We start from the raw sequence: 17,979 nt of genomic DNA on the forward strand, positions 1-17,979 counted from the left end.
ACATCAGATTGTGGGGATATGAGGTAGTGGCCAAATGGGCTTCTCCATGGCATATTTGGTGTTGCATATGTATCTTCCTGTGTTATGGGAGTGTGCAGGGGTGGAGACATACCTGGTTTTTGTTTTTGGATTCCAAAATGGCAGCTGCACATGCTGCAGTGACAGTGGCTGCCTGAGACTCCGTGCTATTCAACAATAGTAATGTATGCCAAGGAAAGGAAAAAAAAAAAAGAAAGAAAAAAAAAAAATAAGAAATTCAAGAAGAAAAATGGACTTCATTTCAAAAAGTTATCCTTTCCATATGCCCTAAACGCTTCTCAGACAGAGAGCACAGCTCTGTCTGCACTGCTGCCTTGGGAATAGGGTGCTCTGAGGACTGGAAGAGCAGTAATCCAATGGCCCTGTGGGTATTGATGCTGGCAGAGCCTTGTGGGCTTTGTGGAGCAAAATGTAATCTCTTAAGAGTGGCAGCACACTGCAACTAGACCTGCCTCCCAGGGGGTGGCTTCTAGTATACTTTCTAGACCACAACGTTGCCTCAGTTTTTGCTTGTGAATTTCATAGGAAAAATTGATAAACCTTAGAGAACCACAGTTTATACAGTTTTCCAGGTATTTCTAACATGATTCTTCAAGGGAATGACTGCAGACTTGGGTTCTGAGAACACTTTGGTGGCTCAGCGTGTACAAATGCTTTGGTGCTTATCACTGGCAGTCCCACCATTGCCCTGAGTTATCATCTCAAGAGCTGAGCAATGAACACTGCAGGGCCCTTTCTTCTCATGATAAGAACAATTTTAATACCTATGCCTTGTTGTGGGGCCTGATTTCTACACTTGCTATTTTTTCAATGTCTTACATCTGCAATCATAAATCAGGAACTGGATTCTTCAGACACAGAGATGTTTTCAGCCTTGTCCTATTTTCAGCACATTGTGCTGTGGCACAAAGAATTTGATTGTCAGGGTCAAAGCAGCGGGGATAGGGAATTGTGGCTAGAGTGCTAACCTTGGCAGTGAGGGCAAGGACTACAAGGGTAGTTCCCTAATTTCTTATTGTTGTGGATTTAGGCATATTATAGCTGTGTATTTACAGCAGGCATCTGCAGGTTGCACCTGGTCATGGGGTGCCACGGGACATCCAGTAGAAATTTAACTTAGCATTCTCAGGAGCTCAGATTCTCAAGAATATCTCCAGGAGATCTGTACTAGCTTGGTTTGGAAGTTTGAAGTCTTGAAATCCGAAAGTTTTTCCAGGTGAAATTCAGCTCAGCTAGAAGGATGAGAACGTTACTTCTCGTTATGCCATTTCTAGAGGGCAAAATCAGACCTTTTGTAGGATTTTGATGGAAAAGTGACCTAGAACACTAAGTCTGGGATGTTTTGACAGGGGAAGATTGAAACTCATGCCAAACCACTTTCAAAACACACAGCTGCTTTCAGCCTTAAGTAGTTTATACCGACTAGCTTCCTGCTATAGTGGACACTGAGTCTGCAGCACTTCAGTTGATGGTTAGACAGGAACGAGAACCATGAGGTACATCTAACATGGAATTACAGAATCATCTGAGTTGGAAGGGACCTTTAAGGGCCATTCAACTCTCCTGCAGCAAACAGGGACACCCACAGGTAGATCACGTTGCTCAGAGCCCCGTCCAGTCTGACCTTGAGTGTCTCCAGGGATGAGGCATCCAGATTTCTGCTCTGCCCTTCAGTATCCCTTATACCTATTTACTCTCTAGCCTGGATTTTTGAATTTTTACCTTCTAAAAATCTGGGAAGACAGTAGGATCCAGTATCTAAGTAATGTTATTTCCTCTTTTCATTTGGTTATCGACACATAGGCTAATAATTTCTGTAATTAATGGAATGACAGAGAACAAATATATTGTTCTCCATAGTTTAGTAAATCCTGCAAACCAAGCTATATATGTACTGTATATATTATTTTTAATATTTAAAGCCATAATGGGAGATATGGTATTAGAGAGTTTCCAAAGGGTTACTGAAAAAAAAAAGAGCCTTCTGAAAACCAGCAACTTTTTTTACTTCCTCTAATAAAGTTGTGAAATTTGAAATGGCACTGTAAAATTGGAATTGCTTGGTGTAAATCTGTAGAGCTTTGGCTCTTTAAATATATTTTTGTGTTGTAAAGATTAGTTTACTGTCTGTGGACTGAATCCTTCTTGCATTACACATGTGACTAAATCCATGGGGCCCAGTGACCAGAAATAAAGACCCAGAAAGGCATTAAAATATTTTAGCCTGCTCAGCTGCAAAGTCATCTTACACATATTTTCCCCAACTGGTTTTGTGTATGTTATTGTCAAATATGAATCTGCAGAATATCTCCTCGTCTGGAATCCTGTCCTCTGGAGCAGTCAGCACTTCTCTTTCAGCCTTGCTTAGTGGCTGGTACATGTGTTAGAGTCCGTGCACTGCAATAATTTTCACATTTCTTTTCACACTGTCTTAATTTATGTAGCTCATTTGTTTCCTGCATCAGTCTGCATCTGTTCTTTCATTTTAAGCTGTCTGTGTAATTTGGAAAGTTATCAATAATGATCACAAAAGAAAAAAAAAAAAAAAGAAAGAAAAAATAGGATAAAAAAATGATTCTAAGCTTCCTTTATCCACGCCAATGAAAGATATTAAAAAGTACTGTGCAAAATATGTAGATGTAAGGCTGTCCTTATAGTAAATGAACCTGTTTAAATGTATAGAGAAATAGTTGTACGCCTGAAAACGAAATCCTTTCATCCAACTACCAAGAATCATTGTCATATTCTGAATCCCTTTTCAAGTTGCTTTTCAGAGCGGGGATATTCTATTTGTAACTTCTGTTGCACTGTTTGAGATGGAAGCAGGCTGCGGATCCTGCCAACTCATCTTTCATGTGCTTTTCCCACTAGTGTGTCTTTGCAGAATCAAGCTTGCACAGCAGAGTTTCTATGTTCCCTCTTACATGTGGTGCTCATTAAAATAAATAAATAATTTAAAAAATCAATGGCAAAGTTCTGCTATAGTGGAATTATTTATTTGATTTTTAAAAACCTGGTGCAGAAAGTAAATATGTTTACTGTGCTCCTTTCCATTCAGTGTACTTCCTTTTTTAAAGCTCTGTTTGTATTCAACAAGACAGCCTCTTTCTCCAAGATTAACATTTCTTATGATTGTTCCTGACAGAGGATTTACTTTCAGAGGCCCTGCTAAGGATAACCAAAAAAGGGCATGTAGCAAGACAGTTTTGGCAGCTTGCATGAATTTTCGGAGCTTTTTAGGTCTTGGTTTTCTGATGAGTGGCTTCCTGAGCATGCCTAGGGAATGACAGGCATCTCTGCAGGCAGGCTGAACCCACCTTGGCTTGTGCATAGCCATTGGCTGCCTATTAGAATAAATTGAGGACAATGCATACCGCTGCCTGCCAATTGTAAACATAAGGGATATGTATTCACTTAGCATTGACTTTTGGGAGGGGCCAAGGCGAGGCTGTAGTTTTATTGAATAGGGCTGTGTGTGAGGCTGCTGGTGTGCCTTTCTTGCTGCGCTCCTGCCCAAGCAGCCAGTTATTCATTTCCTTCCTACTAGTGAAAACTTTTCACCGCAGAGGTAAGGGCTTACCATATGTATTTGTTGGGGAGCGAGTCGGTCTGACTGCGTTTGCGTCGTGCCTAGAGATTAAGAAGCATGCAAAACTTGACGAGTTGTGGAAACGCTCTGAGACGCTCAGATACTCTTCTCCCTCTCCTCCTCTCCCTGTTGTCCATCTGTCCAGATGCTCACGGGGAGCCAAAGGGGCAGCTCTGCTGGGCTGTGCAGGGCTGCTCGCTCACCCACTGGTGGAATCCAATGCGGGGCAAAGTGCCGGGAGCAGGGCAAGGTCCCACTCTGCGTGGGATCCTGCAGCAGGACTGTCAGCGGGGGGGCGAGAGCCTATCCTTTCTTTATTGTTTCTTTACATATAAGAAAGGAATTGCAGTAAGGTCTTTGGTGTGGTAATAGTGAATTGCTTTTATTTTGCAACTTAATACCTGGGCTTTCAGACTGCAAAGGCAGCCTCCCTCTGTAACTGATACGGATAGAGTAAAGCTCTGGTTAGTGTAACCGATCCGATGCCTGCTGCAGCAGATGTCTGTCATGGCAGCCTTTCACAGAAATACTGTTGACAATAGACAGCATCCGTTTTTGTTTTCAGCCTTCAGCATGCACAGGAGCACATTGCCAGAAATTTTCCTGTGAAACTGTCTGTCCTGTTAAAAGGGGGAGAAAAAAATGTGCTTGGGTGGGACCGGAGCTCTTAAAAGTACTGCTCTGTGCTGGTGTCAGTCAGACCACGGATAACAGAGCTGGTGAGCATGCTGTTCTCCTTTCCAGATCCTTTGCCATGCTTGGGTAGTCTGCAGAAAGTTGTGCAAGGCTGGCTGCTGCTAGCATGGTGTTCTCTGCAGCAGGGAACTTATTAGGGAGAGGGCTGGGAAAATGAAGGGAAGAATGATGCTAGTTACAGACTGATACTTGGGAGAGACAGACATTGACCAAACTGCCAACCCCTGGCCAGTGCTAGAATTGGTTCTTCTCCTATGTCATATGATGTATCATATGGAAAACTGAACAGGAGAACTCTTAAAATGACTTTTTGTGGAATATTTATTTTCAGAGCAGCTTTTATATAATTTTGCCTATTTGTGAACCCTGCTCTTGCAGTCGTATAGGAGAATAATTTGTGAAAATAACCCATTCTGTTCCTTGGCTGCAACTCAAAGAAAATATGCAGGCAGAGTGTTTTTTTTTTTTTTCTGTGAAAAAAATGTACTTACAATAAGTCGTCTATTTTAGATACCATGCTGTGAATGATTGTGCTTGAATGAATTGCCATCAGAGAACTCCGAGACCCTGCATCTTTCTCAGTTTCATTAAATACAGCAGTGGGCTGCTGTGTGAGCATCTCCAGATGAATGTCATACCTTTTTCTCTTGCCATCAAGAGAGATAGGGGGGGATCCTAAAGCTACATACATACAAACCAATCAAACAGATTGTTTTAACCTAAATTACAAATGCAGTGACACTTCGAGGAAGTAAGTAGTCCATTTGGCAAATTAAGTTGCCTTTAAAGTAAAGCAGGTCTGAGCTCTTCTCAAGTGTCTTGAGAAAGTGCAGGTCTGCCTTTCTTTGGGAGACTTTTTGATGGGCAGGTATCTTTGATAACAAGCCTGCAACTGTTAACACAATAGTTAAATCACTGTGCTGGGGGAGAAATACTTGGTGTTTCCCTGTGAACAGGATACGAAATTGAAATAATATATATTTTATGTAGAGTCCTCTGTTGCAGCACATGATGGCAAGCAGATCGATTCCACATCTTCCATTCACTAGATTAGTCTTGGTGAAATCAATACCTTCATTAATGGATGCAGATTCTGATGCTTGGAGAGTCCTGTGTTGTTTGGATACTCTTTGACAGTGAGCAACCTAAAGGTGCTGTAGGAGAGTAAGGGATTTTCTGCAATTGCCACTCTAGATGCTCACAATTTTCTGACACAGTACAGCCTAAGAAAGGCGTAACTTTGCTTGTGCTTTTATTTCTTGCCTGGCGCTGACAGACAATGCAATCATGTCACTGGAAACTAAGTGATTTGGAAGGAAGAAGTGCCTCTGAGTTCTGCTGGCTGACACTAGAGGGAAAATTGAGGTCCATTAAGCGTGATCCCAGGGCCATACACAGCAGGGAGACATGCTGGTCAGCAACCATCTGAACTTGGACAGTGTTATTATCAATGCCATTGATTCCAAGTGGTGAGACCAGAAAGGCTCCCTTTGCTGGCTGCCTGCTAGGAGGTAGCATATGTTGCATAGGAGGAGAAAGGAGGAAGTGTCTATCGAGAGCCACACAAGGAACCCTTCCTGTTTTGCCCTTCTCTGTGTGCAGCAGTATGCTGCATGGGGCAATCACTGCAGAGTCAGACACTGCTGCACTGTACAAGGGTTGGAGAACCCTTTTTTTGTGTGTGTTTGAATGAAAACCGAAGCAAAAAAATCCCCAACAACAACAACAAACCACCCTAAATGATGTGCATTGGGGCACCTTTTTGATTGACGTGGTTGTGATTTTCCAGGCTTTGGGTGGCATGTGCAGGTGGAAGAGGGCAGCACAACCCATATTCTTGTGGTAATGCTGACATTGGTTCAGCTTTTTTTTTTTCTTGTCAGGCAGGGTTGATGGTTTACATGTGCTCTGTGTGCTGCTGCTGTACACTGTAATCTATGTTGTCACATGTGAAAAACACTCCTTGCTCTTACGCATGCTTAAAATGCTGCTTGCCCTGGAGAGGTTTTGTTTCCCAAGGGCATCTGTTCTATTGCAGAGAGGTGAACCTTTGCTCTCTTCCTTCCTTCACGCAGGACAAATAGGATTTGAATGCCTTGGGACTGCTTAAAATACTTTGATTTCTCAGTCGCTTCTTGCATGAAACCCATTCCATTGGGTACTCATGTTCTGATTTTTACCAGATACCAGTGGGGCTGTTAACCTGTATCTGCCAAAAGGGCAGCTTGATGCATTTAATCACTACACATGAACAAAGAGGGACAGGAAACCATATATGCATAAGAAAGAGAGGGCCAGACAGCAGCATTAGCTGTCCATCTGCTAGGCTTGTCTGGACTCTCCTGGGTAGCAGAGAAAGCACCAAAAAAGGTAACTGTGCGCAACGTGAAGCATAGTCTTGTGAGCCTCTCGTTGCCTTTGCAGGGAGCTTTATAGGGAGCTTGCAGGGTTGGGCTCCAGTTATACAAAGCCTGAGGCAGACAGGCCTGTGGCTGCGAAGAGTAGGAGTCCATCTTCAAAGAAAACTTCCATTCTTTACAAATTGTCTCCGCTTAGTAACTACCTCCTGGAAGCTCGGGACAGGAAAACTATTCCTCACTCGATTGCTCACCTGTAGGAGTGTTCATATTCAAGAGTTGGATTGCTGTTTTTGTTCCTAGCTCTTGTGTGGTTTGAAACGCTAGGAGTGCTGAGAATGGATTTTGGGCACAACTGTGCTGGAAACAAGTCACCCACCTACACATCAGTGCCTCTCCTCAGATGTTGGTGCACTCTGGGAGGCTGTGGCTGTTGCATGTCTTCAAATGGTTTGTCAAGGATTTTGCTGGGACTGAAATTTGACACAAAGGCATTTGAAGATCAGATTAGGTTTGACTTTTTGGGATGGAACACTGAGGTCATAGGATGGTTGAACTATGTAACTGTTTCTCTTTGCTTTTCCTAAAACTCTGGTACATTTCAGCTAGTCCAGCGGGGAAGGACACACAGTACATTGTAATTTGGGATCCCTCCCACCCCCAGGAGAGCTTTTTCTTGAAATGGATTAGATTAACAAGGAAGATTAGGGCATGTAACACTGTCAGCTAGCTGCTAGTCCTGCTACATTAGCAGTACTGTTTACATCCAGAGTAGGAAACTACTTCATTTTTCTCCTTTGGAACTGTGCTTAGTGCTGGTAAGTGGTGTGGGACTGGCAGCTGAGCTGCCAAGCAGATAGTAGCATTAGCAGTCCCTTTTCTCAAGCACTGCTAACTGGAACCTCCTTATCCTGCCTACAGAAGTGTTTAGGGGGTCTGTTCTGAAGTCAGGACAAAGTGCTCACTGGGTCTGTTCTGCTGACTTTCAGTAGCAAATAACTGGGGAAATGAAGGAAGGAGGGAGAGGAAAAAGGCCAGATCTCAAACTGTTGCAGTCATTTGATTTTTTTTTCCCTGTGATCATAAATACCTGGTGAGTCACCTAATGTCTGTGTGTGTGTTTTTGAGTCTTCAAGCTCAAGATAATCCATGCGGTTTTCTATTTAGCTTGTGAGGCTACTGAGCATTTGTAAATAATTTTTAATCCTGTAATCCAAATTTGAGCACTGTCCTTATTTTTTATTGATTTCAATTTTGATTGATTGAAATACCTTATTTTGAATTTATTTCTCAGTGAGAAATCGCACATTTTGGCTTGTTAGCACAATTACATATTCCTCTAGAACTGATTTTTTCTGGACTGCAAGCATAAAAACTCAGAAGCACAGTGAAAACAGTGGAAAGTGGGCCAAGCTCTGTGCCGTGACACTGAGCTGAAATGCCTGGATGGGATTTTTCCAGTATTTGCAGATACAAGTGCACTTGCTGCACCTGAGAGCATCCCATTTTCCTGTGAAGTTGTGCAGATAGCAGAGTTGCAGGATGAGAGATTTTGCTGACAGCCTTGTTATAGTGTCATGACCTTGGAAGAGAAACTCCTGGCCATGCTGCTAAGCTTTACCTGCTCGCTCAGCTTCATGTTATCAGAAAACTCAGTGCTGTACCTCCTGGCAGTGGGGAAAATGTGAGGGGAAGCTTTCAGGCAATGGAAATCATTGCGTGTTTCCACACCCTCTTGTGTACAGAACGCAAATAAAGAGCATTTCCCTTGAGACTCACTGTGGAGGGTGTGAGGAGAAGTGGAACCCACCCATTTGCACATTTTCTGGTTCGTGTCCTTAAATGGGAAAAAAAATCTTTGGAATTTAGCTCATAGAACGGTTATAAATAGATTTGTGGAGATAAGGTTTTGTTGTAAATACTCTGTTTTGGGATCTATTGAGGAAAGTGACGCTGTAAGCTGACAAATGATGGGAAAGGAGAGCTTTTGCAGCAAGACCATGTTTTCATGCACAGGCACATCCCTTGTCTGCACCGGTCACCATTCTTCCTCCATTTATGTGGGGATCCAAGGGGCACAGCTAACTGTGCACCCCTAGGATCTGAGTAAGTCAGTGAGGGAGAATTGCCGTTTGTGATCCCCTCATGTCTGTGGGTCTCAGGATCTGCTGGAAGATCGCTTTGCCTCCCACCCCAGAGCAGCAGTGGCTGTGGGGCCAGGCTGGGCCCTGAGGCTTGGCATAAGTTGCTGTCAGCCGGCTTCAAAGGGAGCTGTGGCCATGTGGAGGGGCTGAGATCGGTCCCTGTTTGTTTCTTATTTGGAGGGCTTTGATTTTCCCGTTCTCTTTCTGTGGCTGCCACAGGGCATGTTACTAGCCTCTTCCTGCTTCATTCTTTTCTTTGACAGCAAGCTCTCTAATGGTGAAATGGTCCTCCTCCCTTTCCCATTTTTTTCTTCAGCTGCAGTGTTTGCATCAGTAACATCTCTCTCTGATCCAGAAGCAAAGGCAGGACTTTCCTAATCCTTTACCTTTCCAGAGCACATAGCAAGCTTGTTGCATAGCCCAAATCATCACTGTTCAGTACAAAGCACTTGTATGGAGAACTGTTTCTGTCTGCATCTTCCCTTACCTCTGAAATAATGACCTAGTAATAACCTGCTTTCTCTCAGCAGTTTCAAAGCCGGGGGAGAATTTGGCTTCATTCCTGTCTAGTTGAAGCTCATAAGTTTGGGAAAGAAATTCCTTGGGCTTGGCCACAAATTGTGGGAACAGGAGGTAGCTGTGTTAGCTCTGAGCTCAGGGGAAATGTTTGGCCAGCTCTCATTTACCTGCAGAGCTGAGTCTCTCTGCTGCTGATGCTAAAGGATGTCATCCTGCATCAGGGCTGTGCTGTGGCTCTGGGTCTGGGGAGAAGAGGGGAGAGGAAAGGGTTTGCTCCTCTGCAGGGCTCTGGGAACAGCAAAGCCCTGTCAGCCCTAACAGCCACATCCTGCTATGGAAATTAAGGATTTCAACCTAAATGAACCCACTTCAAATAGACTGGATTATAAAGACCAAAATGCAGCATTTTAATTGCTGTGAATATGAATAGGAGTCCTTAGGAAATCCTGATGATGGAGCTAAGCATTTCTGTGGCTAATGTATATTGCATTAACAAAAGAAGGCCAGCTGAGGAGTTCTATTCTGCTACTCCCAGTAACTTAACACATGGATTGTCTGAGTTCAGCTGTCACTGCACTGCTGAAAACAAGGAGATGTTTTAACCTGGGCATTGGCTGGTCTGATTCTGATCTTACTTCAGCAGCTGTGTGGTGATGTAAACCTTACTTCAGTTTTAACAAATACGTATTGGGTCTGATCTCAGTTATCATAATGTAAATCAGAGTTAGTTTCAGAATCCATCTTTTTTTGTTTTGATTTCTGTACATCCCCTGAAGGATGCTAGCAGAAGGGAATTGGTCAGAATTGTGGTAAGGAGCATTCATTGGGAAATGATATTTCATAAAAGAGAGGACACTAGTAAACCAGTAAGCCAGTATAAATTCTACTGCTCATTTGCTCCCTGGTGATTAAAAGCCTGCCATAAATGGTAAAGGCTGGGCATTCATTTGTTGCAGCCACAATAGTAAATGTCTTATTCACTGGACACAGTATACAGTCAAGGAGCAAGGGCCTGGGACAATAAAAAGGAAAAACAGCAACTATTTTTTTGCAGTTTGTTTGCTGTTTTCTCCACTGTGTGTTACTAAAAAGCTCTGTGACTACCTTTTTTTTTTGTTGTTGTTGTTCCTTTATTTAGATCCATGCAAATGGCAGTAGGTTTGTTTTGCCATTTAATCTTCCCTCCATAAAACCAGACACATGAACCTATTTCCTCTCCTTCCCCCTACACAACCCAAACAAGAAAAAGACATTTCCTCTACCAGTATAAATAAATGTAGCACTTCTGTCTTCAGCATATCTCTTGTGGGTTTATATGACTGCAGGCTGGGATTAGCAGACAAAATCTTATTCTCACCCCAGGTATAAAACGCTAACATTAACAAAAGCAATGATTAAATGCCAGTGTTTCAGAAACAGCGGTAGGATCACAGGAGTACAGCAAATAGTAAACGTGTGTGCATGAACAGAGATGAATCTGGGGGGAGGGCAGGAGCAGCGTGCTTTGGATGGGAGTTGCAGAAGGGCTTCCAAGTGCTGCGTGCACCCTGAGGGATTTTCCTCCCAGCACATCAGTTCCTGCAGTGAAAACCCATGCAGATGACATTAAGATGCAAAGTCGTTAGAAAACAGTTGTGTTTTCATTCTCACTTTTCGGTTTGTTTTCTTTACAGTTTAGTACCTACTCTGACATCAAAATCAAAGGGAGAAAATAGTCAGCCTAGTTGCTTTTCACTTCCCAAGGAGGACAAATAAGTAACTACAACAATGAAACTATACAGTGTTCCCTCCTTGCTGAAGATTCCTGTGAGTTTTTTACTTGACATGAGCCTTACAAATATGATGTTTGTGTCATATTGATATATTTAGAGGTTATTGATAGGATCCTTCAAGCTACTGACATTTTGATGTAAGCCCATAAGGATTTTCATCATTGGCATCATCCAGTTACTCGTATTTTGAGTATGTTTAAGCTAATGTGATCAACTCTTCAGATTATATAGTTGGTCACAGGACAGTTGGCTAGATTTGAATTCATTTTTCTGCTCCTCAAAAATGTTATTGCTGGTCTCAAGAAGTACCATGGCCCTGCAACAGATCTGTAGTTCACCTTCTGTTTTCATACACATCTGGGCCTCTGCAGCTTCCAGTAAGTATACTTGGTAAAATGACTTTTTGTCACTGTTGATAAAGTAGGCCTTTTTTCAGCTATGGTGCTATGTTTTTTGTTTGAGAAAAACAGTGTTGATAATACACTGATGTTTATGGTTGCTGCTAAGCAGTGCTGTACAGAGCCAAGGCCGTTCTCAGTGAAGGGTGCAAGGAGCTGGGAGGGGAAAGAATTAGGACAGCTGACTGAAACTGGCCAAAACTGGTGGAAGGAGTTTTGAAGGGGGTGGGAGTTCACCTTGCTCTCTTCTGCTGTGCGAGGGGCTAGCTGGGCATCAGCTGGAGGATGGTGAATAACTGCTTGTACATCACTTGTTATATATGTTCATATATATACATATATATGGTCATAACTATTATCCTTTTCATTTTCTCTATCTTAGTAAATAGTTTCATCTCGACCCACAAGTTCTACCTATTGTTTCTTGATTCTCTCCCTCATCCCACTGGGAAGGAGGGGGAGTGAGGGTAAGACTGTGTGGTGCTCAGCCACCTGCCAGCTTAAACCACCGCAAGTGGTCCTTTGTGATAGTTTCTGTTACCTTCCTTCACTGGAAAGTTTTTTTTTCTTTTTTCTTTTCAATGTATTGCTTTCTTAGAGATGAAATCAATGCCCTCAGCTTCACCAGAAGGATCACAATATTTTATGTCAAAGAGCTGGAGGGTACAAATTAGGCCTACTTTGACTTTTCATCTCTGGATGGCAGTACTTTTGAGGAGACTGTTATCATGCATTGACTTACCATGGAGCTGTGGTTTATAAGACTGATGGCCACTGAGGAACCCTAATGTGGCTAAAAGAAGCCATGAGAGGTTTTAACAGCCCAGTATTGTGATAGTAATACAGATTACTGCTTCTGTTTTCTGGCTATTGAAAGGAGCTGGAGAAAACCAATTTGGAGACCAGAATAACCAAATAACTGGTGTGTGTCGTATTTCTTCATTCAGGATTTGGACTGGATTTGCCTTCTTTGATACCAGCTTGTAAATAGCACCTGGAACCCTTGTGAAAAGCCCTTGGTTAATAAGCAAATGGAGAGCAATAAATATTCTTACAAAGTTGAATAAATTTTTATTTCTTTTTTTAGCATCTTCAGCTTTCTTGAGCCCCAAAATAAGATGTGAGGCTACTTTGTTTTTCTTTATTTCTCATTTAAGAGGCAGGTAAATTATGCATGCTTTGGAGTCATTTCCCTCTCTCTAAGAGATTTGTGACTGAGTTTCATGTTGGTGTAGTCTCATACTGGCTGCCGTGGAGAAGCTTTGCAGAAGTTAAACTCTGCTGCTCCGCACTGTACATGGCTGGGAGTTCTCCTTTACTTGTAGGTGTCTTTTAGTAAAGACTTTCAAAGATGTCATTTTACAAGAAAAGCTTTTTGTTTATGTTTGTCCTGCATGTGCCAGGAAGGTTGGAGATTCATGATCCGTGAGGTCCCTTCCATCCCTGGCCATTCTGTGAGTTGATTCTGTGATTCTGTGATTGTTTATTAGAATACTCTTCCCTGTGAATTGGCTTAAGATTTTTCAGTCTGTTGTCCAGCAAGGAATTCCCATTGTCAGTAATGATGTTTATTGCTTCACCTGTCAAACCAGAAAGCTACTGTCCTTCGTAGACCATCTGCTTCAACAACCCAAAAGGTGTTACAAAATAAGCAATATTTATTTTTCTGTTTACTGCCTTCTGTAACAGATACGAATTCCTTTTGTGGAGTCTATATATTGAAAATTTAATTCTAATACAAGGGGAAATGTTTTCCTTCTGTATCAGTGTCTAATAAATATCACTTCATTTTATTAAGAAGTGAATTTACTATATGTGTGGGAAGTAGGTTTCGTTATGATGAACTGATTGAAGTGGTGACAGACTGTGAATCTGGCTTATATGACAAAACACACATTTGTGAAAGTCTATAAACAGTATGGTGAACTGGAGAAAACATTATAATCTGAGTGTTATTTCTGTCTCTCCTGTGACACTTCATGGCAATGGAAAGGCACTGATGGAAAGTCTGTTGGCATTAGAAGGCACAGAAGTGGTTTCATCGATCTTGGTTCAGTGCTTAAATATTGCTGAGCCTGAATTTAAATCTTTAAATTCCAGGTTTTCCCCCCATTTTTAAAATTAAATACCAGAGGCTATAGGCATTAAAAAAAAATAAATAAAAAAAGGAAATCCCAAACTGAAAACCTGGGAAAGACATATTAGGTCATCTTGTCCCTTTCCCTGTACAGTGTGAGATGACTCCCTAAAGTATATTCACACGTGTTTTGTCCATAAACACCTCTGTTTATTAACAAAATACAATAAGCTGTAGGTTCTCAGTGAGGATTGGGATAGTTTGCTATGCTTTCTAGTTTTTAGCAAGCGGAAATAGCTATCATTCTAAAATGTGTTTCTTGGCCTATGGATATTGCCTATATGAATTCAAGCAAAAAATACCTAATGAATGGAAACTCATAGAAGAGTTAACGGCAGCTGGTTTTATTATGGGCCTCTGACATGATCTCACACAAGTTTAATACAAGTGTTACCTCACTGACTTCGGTGGAACTGGTTTTCATTTGCACGGGAGTAAATGAGGCCAAAATCAGTCAAAGACCTAGAGAGATTCTCTGGGAAAGGGTTTTAGTTTGGGGAATGTACTTTACATCCATATAAAATATATGAGCATATCTGCACATTGCAGTCAATGCTTCAGGCCACCTGGGAGATGCTTTGAATAGCACCTGTGCAAATCCAAAATGAAAGGAAGGGATAACTTGCCAGGAAGGGCCAGAGAAGTATCTCATTTTTCTGAGTGCTGGGCCGAGTTTCCTCCTTACTGGACTTCTAATGTTTCCTTAGTGAGATTGGTAGGAAATACGGAAGTGAGAGCCTGTTTTGCAGGTAGCTTCAGTAATTTTGCTTCTTCATTTCAACCATACCAAATTAAAAAAGGAATTGTGTTGATTATTGTCAATCCAGCTCAGACAAAAGCACCAGCTGTACAATTATTCTGCCTTGAAGCTATCAAAGCAAGCTGTGAAATAAGAATCATATGTTTTAGTCAAACCTTTCTCCAGAATTGCACAATATTACGTCCTCCTAGCTCAGCCTTCAACTTAGCTGAATCTTGCAAAACTCTCAAAGGCATCTGTGCTCTACTGTAAGGAAAGAAGAGCTTCAGAACTTCCTAAATCTAGCAGAGATGTTACTTTGCAGGCTGGATACAAGCACCAGTTTACAACTGTGAGATGAGCACTGTGTTTGTGTAGAGTGTGAGGAAACATGGGTAAAGAAGTGATGGACATTGGTTAAGAGTGGAGAATGGCCAGGGGAAAGGTTTTGTCTTCATAGTTTCTTGCTGCTCATGTTTTGGTGGTCCTGTTCCCTGCTTTCCAGCACAGCAGCACCTGAAGGTCTAGTGCGTCTAGTGCACAGGATTTAACACCCTGGATTGTAGCAGAATTTTCCAGCAGCAGTAAACACTGGTTACAGATGATTTCTGCTTTACTCAGTCATTGAAATTGTGAAGTTTACAGGTGTGTGACAGATTCATTGTAATGTGTTTGTAGTTTGGCTTGGGGAACTCCTGCTGACAGAGCAACACCATTTTAAGACTGTGGAGTTATGTGGTGTTAACTGTGTTAATTTTCATTTTTATTTTACTGAAGAAGCAGAATAATCATAATTAAGCAATGTATTGGCCAAAACTGGTGGGAGAGGAGGCAGTACAGTACGTGACATGCTTTTAATGGTACTGTCCACTTCTTTAAATGGGAGCTCTTACAGAGACCAGTTGGAAGTCTTTTCTCAGTCTGTTACTGAGTTCTTGCTGTTCATTATCTGAGCTGAAGCTAGTGACATTGTCCACAAAAAGTGCAACAGCAGCTAGCACCCCTGTGATTCCTTGCAGTGCTAATTACTGCTGGTGGTGATGCAGCAGTGTTCCCCACAGAGCTGATCTGAGAGCAATGACCTGCTTCACACAGCATGCAGCTGCACCACGAGACAGAAATGACTTCAAGCTGCAATGCTCTGCCACGGTGGTAAATTTGAAGGAAAGGCCCTTTACTTGGAGCATTTCAGTCTTCTCTGGATCTTCCTCCTGAGCAGATTAGGTGCTGATGAGGGAAATTTGTAGGAGAGCTCTTGTCTGAATAGAGTATGCGCAAGTTTTATCCTGCTTGCTTCCAGTGTGCTTCTGTCCTTGAAATAAACAAAGCAAACCCCCACATTCCTATTGCTGTTTCAGTACTGTCAGTACAGAAGCTGAACAGAGCTTGCCAAGTCTGCTCTGACCTGTGTACACTGAATGATACCGTGTACATTGTAAGTACTTTCTCTGGAATAAAATGGCCATTGTTGTGTGGAAAGTCAATGAAAGAGCTGGGGCTGCAGAGTGGGACTTCTAATTACTATGTCATAATTCATAGGTGTAAACAGGGAAGTGGTGCAGACACCATCGCTGGAGGAATTTAAGGAAAGGACAGATGTTGTACTTAGTGACATCGTTTAGTGTGCAGTATTGGTGATAGGTGGACAGTTGGACCAGGTGATATCAGAGGTCTTTCCCAACCTTAAAGATTCTATGCTGTCATACTCACAAACCTATTTACTTAACCTTTTCTCATAGCTCCTTGGACTGTTTGCTGGGGCTGCCATATTAACCATAAAGGAAGAGATAAGTAAACAGGAAAATTATTCTGTGAAGCATGGTTAGAATTTAAGAACATCTTAAACAAATTTATAGGCATTAAAATGAAAGAAGAAGAAAAAAAAGCTTAGGGTATTGAATACAGGTTTATCTGTTGAACATTCTCCTGTATGAAAGTTTTTATTGGCAAAAGACCTAGATAGGGTCTAGATGTGGTCTAGTGACTTGGAAGTTATGAGGTGATGTCTTTTATTAGAAGCTGAATTCCCCCTTTGCTACTTAGCTAAATCCAAGGTTAGAATGCAGTATTATGATATTCCATCCAAGTAGTCTGGCCACCCTTGATTGGTTTTATTTTTGATTAGTAAAAATACATGGCAAGAGGTGTTGAACCACTTGCTGGAAACTTGCTGCTGCCAGAGATACTAACATAGTCTACATCTGCAGAGAATTTTTCTTTGCTTAATATCCTGGAGATATACTTAGCAATTGCCCAATGATCTGAGTGGGCAGTATATCTGGTTTCACTGGTTTCAGAATACAAATGTGTGCAAAGTCTGAGAAGTTGGACTTCAGCAAAGAAGTGAAAGCGTGGATGAAGACATAGCAGAAGCTCTGACAGATGGTTTTGCACCCTTTTTTTTTTTTTTTTTTTTTTTTTTTTTTAAAGTATTGCTTTATGGGTGTCAGGAATGAGCAATTATGATTTCATGTTGAAACATGCCTGAAGCTGGGAAGAACAGTAAGATAGATGGAAATAGGTATTCCTCATGCAGCATTGGTGCAGGGAACAAAAACCTATCTCTGAAATATTAGAAAGAAAACTTTATGTACCACATGTGATTTTTGCATTTATACAGGTGCAACTGGCTTCAGCTGAAGGGCTGTTTTGATGAGAGATGGAATGTCTCATTTATATCATTGATATAAATTACTTTTTGACATTTACGTGAGTGGTAGAAAACAAACACGCTCCACTTGTGTTGGCGTTTTTGTTGTGTGCATAAAAGAAGACCTGTCCTTACCCATGTGCATTTTCTGTAAGGATATAATGCCCCTATTCAGTATTCATAAAGAAGGCAGTGGCTACCCAGCTTGACTGCTTGATGAAGAGGCAGTTGCAGAATTCCACCCAGTTGAAATCACTGATTTTTGCAAATGGAAATTGTTTATACATTTTTCTTCATTTAATAGAAATGTAATTAGTGGTTTGCAGTGTTTATGTGGATAGCATCAGCTGAATCTTGTTCCAATCCACTGAATGCTTTTTTAACATGACCTACAATACACATCATGCAAAAATCTGTCCATGATGTCCAAAGTTAAGTGCAAATTCCCAATGTAAATATGAAGTTTTGCCAAGCTGAATTAAGCTCCTTAGGTGGTATCAGGAAGGGCTTTGTTGGATTGTTTACTTTTTGCAGGAGGTAGAGGATAGAAGAGACTATAAATAGAAATAAGATGCTATTCCACAACTGAGGGATTAAATCTTGAATTAGACTGTTGTATAAAATCTGAAGACTGAAATAAAATCACTGCCCAACACTCACTCATTTAGTGATCTCTGGAAACTCTCTTGGGGAACCAGCTGCACTCTCAGCAAATTATTAGGACAAGGCAAGAGTGTGCAGCCAAAACTTTGGGGGTGTACAGCAGTACTAAGAGTGCATCAGGTCTCAAACATGGCATTTTGTACAGTAGCGGGTCTCAACGTTATCCCAGATTTCTTCTTCCATTACCTGATTGTCTTATTTTGTGTGCGTTTTCACTTCAACTTTATCAGATATTAATTCTGTTTTAATAATTTCATAACTTTATGAAGCTTCTGG

The 17,979-nt window shown here is 41.6% G+C and overlaps 1 protein-coding gene across 4 annotated transcripts in view; it reads left to right on the forward strand.

Annotated features, from left to right (window-relative positions):
- Positions 1–3,372: 3,372 nt before the first annotated feature.
- Positions 3,373–17,979, forward strand: part of CALD1 (caldesmon 1) — a 185,508-nt gene continuing 170,901 nt past the window's right edge. Inside the window, exon 1 of one of the 4 annotated variants that reach the window (XM_042889442.1) lies at positions 3,373–3,607. The gene's annotated coding sequence lies outside the window, so the exon portion shown is untranslated. The remainder of the gene's footprint in view (positions 3,608–17,979) is intronic. The other 3 variants (XM_042889445.1, XM_042889447.1, XM_042889448.1) reach the window with 3 other exon arrangements.

This window comes from Lagopus leucura, unplaced genomic scaffold (assembly GCF_019238085.1).
Source record: "Lagopus leucura isolate 7727_CA_CO unplaced genomic scaffold, USGS_WTPT01 Super-Scaffold_100159, whole genome shotgun sequence".
Classification (NCBI taxonomy): Eukaryota; Metazoa; Chordata; class Aves; order Galliformes; family Phasianidae; genus Lagopus; species Lagopus leucura.